We start from the raw sequence: 3138 nt of genomic DNA on the forward strand, positions 1-3138 counted from the left end.
CGGTGACTGCCCGGGCAACACAACTCCCCCACCCCCCCACCCCCAAATCGCAATTTGGAGAAAAAGAAAATGTTGTGGACTTCCAAGCGGGATTTCTTCCTCCCAGTGCGCGATAAGAGATTGATCACTTTAGATATTTCGAGCAATTATGCTGCCCTGCGGATGCCTGCTCGCTTCGCCCTCCACAGCAGAATGCACCGCGCATTTCAACTAGCCCCCCGCTCTCTCTCGCTCTCTCTTTTTCTGTGTGTGTGTGTGTGTATTTGTGACACATACGCTCACGCACATGCGCGTGAGGGAGCACAAATCCAATTTTGCATGATAGATGTGAGACATAAATAGGCTATGTTAAATGAAAAGAAAACTATATGAATGTGATGTGGTGGAATATGCAGGGTGCGCGCGTGTGTGTGTGTGTGTGTGTGTGTGTGTGTGTGGTGTCGCAATTGACAACATAGATCTGAACCCCGGAACAGATGAACATTATTGACCTTATCTTTCTTTTTCACTCCCAGAAAAACACAAAATGGAAAATGTGATGCATATGAGCTTCTGTGTTTATGAGCAACATCTAAATCAATAAATGCTGTCTTGAGTCCTCATGGACTTCTGTGAGGGATTCAGCAAATCTGGTAGGAGCTTTAATGACCTAGAACTTCCTCTTTTATTATTAAGTTTTAGAAAAATGAATCACACAAAAGAAAACAGACCCTGTTGGGAGTTGTTCCAGAATACAATCAGTGGTGCCAAGTTTACATACACATGCTTAAGTTACTAAAAAGAGAATAAAAAAATCATGTTTTGAAATTTATTTTATACCTAATTAAAAATGAGGTAAAATCCAACCTAGGACACCAATTTTCTTTGTGAATGAATAATAACTTATGTAATAAATAAATGTTCTTATTTAAAATACAGGGGTCATAAGTACACCCCTATGTTAATTCCCATAGGGCAGGCAGATTTTTTATTATTAAGGCCAGTTATTTCCTGGATTCAGGATATTATGCATCCTATAAAGTTCCCTTGGCCTTTAGATAAATAGCCCCACATCCTCACATACTCTTCACCATGCTTAGAGATAGGCATGATACTTTCTATAAAATCATCCTCAATGCAAATCAACCAGGTATTAGTCTAACTGAAATAAAACCAGGCTATCTCTAAGCATGGTGAAGAGTATGTGATGATGTGGGCTATTTTAATTCTAAAGGCCAAGGGAACTTTATCAGGATGCATAATATCCTGATCCAGGATAACGGCCTTTAATAATAAAAATCTGCCTGCCTCTATGGGAATTTAACATAGGGTATGTATACTTATGACCCCTGTATTTTAAATAAGAACATTTATTTTTTACAATACGTTATTCATTCACAAAGAAAATTGGTGTCCTTAAAGGTTGATTTTACCTCATTTTTTAATTTAGGTATAAATAAATTTCCAAAACATGATTTTTTTATTCCTCTTTTTAGTCAACTAAGCATGGTAGGTAAACTTTTGAGCCCACTGTATCTCCTGATTAGAGCATGAAAACGAGGTGAACATCTCACCACCTATTTTTGGGCTGAAAGGTTAAAGGCTCGTCACTAGGTGTGTGTAAGTGAAAGGTTTTCTCGCCGTTTCTCAAAGGTCAAAGGTCTGTCATAGAGAGTGGTGTGATGTGGTGAATCGTACAAATAGGTGTTCTCGGCAGGGGCACGTACAGGAGAACACACACTAAGAACAATGTCATGGCTGCAAAATACCCTCGGAAAGAAACTTGTTCTGGTAGAACATGTTTAAGTTCAAAAGATGTTTTAGTCGTTCACTCGTTGAACAGAAAACTCAGATTGTAATTGAAACATTGTGGAAGTGGGGTCAAGTGTACTCGGATCTGGCCCAGTTCCCTGATGCGAATACAAGTTGTAAAATCCCCTCTTACCGCATTACATTATATTTTGAATTGTCACCTGTATTTGACTTCATATACAGATGTTTCAAGTATAAATTGGTACACAAAATCTATCAGAATGCAGAAAAAAAGGCAGTGAAGGGGAAAGGAAGACCCCCTCCCCATCTAAGGAGTCCACCCAAAGACCCACAATCAGCCAGGAGAAATTGTAAATGAACACTAGTTGTTGATGCCCAACCAACATCTCTTTCTGCCCCCAACCAAATGGTCTCTAGAACTCTTATAGGTGTGTGTGATGACAAGCAACACTGAAGAACATCTCACAGTACAACACTTACTGTTTCTTTTTACTTTAATTTGTCACACATTTGCACATCATAGTCAATGCACAATGCAGTCTTCAATATTTGGTTGCGTATGCGTTTGGGAATCTAAATCTCTTTTTCTACTAACAGTTGGGATGATGCATGAAGAGAGGAGGAGGAAGAGGAGGAAAAAGAGGAGGATGCCATCAGAATAGAGGCTCTAAAAATATATTCTCATTATCTTACTCGCTTGCTCTGTGTGACTGATGTAAAACTCTGCTTATCCGCATGAGAAGGGAACACAAGTGGAAATGTCAATCCCTTGGGATAGGAGGCATCTAGCAGTTCCCACAAGAAAAAACAAAATATAATTACATTTAAATCAATGAATGGTAAAGGTTACAGATTAGTTACTACTCTCTGGTAAAACTGCCTGTTTCCCTCTATGTAAACCTGCGTATTCTCAGTGATCCATGTTATTCTGCTAGTAGGAAAGGCGACAGAGTTGCAGCAGGGTTAAAAGGTGTGCTGTATTTGCACTGTCAGAGAAATGGCTGAGTGAGGAAATGGCCGAATGAGGTCTGCTGTTGATGTGCAGCACATTTTTCTGCTCCCTTAGCCTTAAGAGAAATGGCACAAACTGCACCAAATTTAACGTTTCGTCGACTTCCAGTATTCCCAAGAGGATCCTCACCAGCACCAAAAAATCTAACACGTATCTGATTTCTCTTTTTTTTTTCTAACCCTCATGTTGGAAGTCAGTGTGTTTCATTCTACTTGTATTCCCCATCCTGCCGTCATCCTGCCCTCCCACACAGTGTGTAACGGTGACTCAGGCACCTAGAGTCTGCCTTCATCTTCCACTTTGAGCAAGCAGAGAAATGTTTTTTTTACTTTCCCTCATTCTCTGATCACACACACGCACACACACACACACAC

At 40.0% G+C, this 3138-nt stretch overlaps 1 protein-coding gene across 2 annotated transcripts in view; it reads right to left on the reverse strand.

Annotated features, from left to right (window-relative positions):
• adcyap1r1b (adenylate cyclase activating polypeptide 1b (pituitary) receptor type I) overlaps window positions 1-244 on the reverse strand; it is a 38351-nt gene extending 38107 nt beyond the window's left edge. The window contains exon 1 of one of the 2 annotated variants that reach the window (XM_032525385.1): window positions 1-244. This exon is cut by the window's left edge and continues 129 nt beyond it. The gene's annotated coding sequence lies outside the window, so the exon portion shown is untranslated. The other variant, XM_032525386.1, reaches the window with a different exon arrangement.
• Window positions 245-3138: the final 2894 nt, after the last annotated feature.

This window comes from Etheostoma spectabile, chromosome 9 (assembly GCF_008692095.1).
Source record: "Etheostoma spectabile isolate EspeVRDwgs_2016 chromosome 9, UIUC_Espe_1.0, whole genome shotgun sequence".
Lineage (NCBI taxonomy): Eukaryota > Metazoa > Chordata > Actinopteri > Perciformes > Percidae > Etheostoma > Etheostoma spectabile.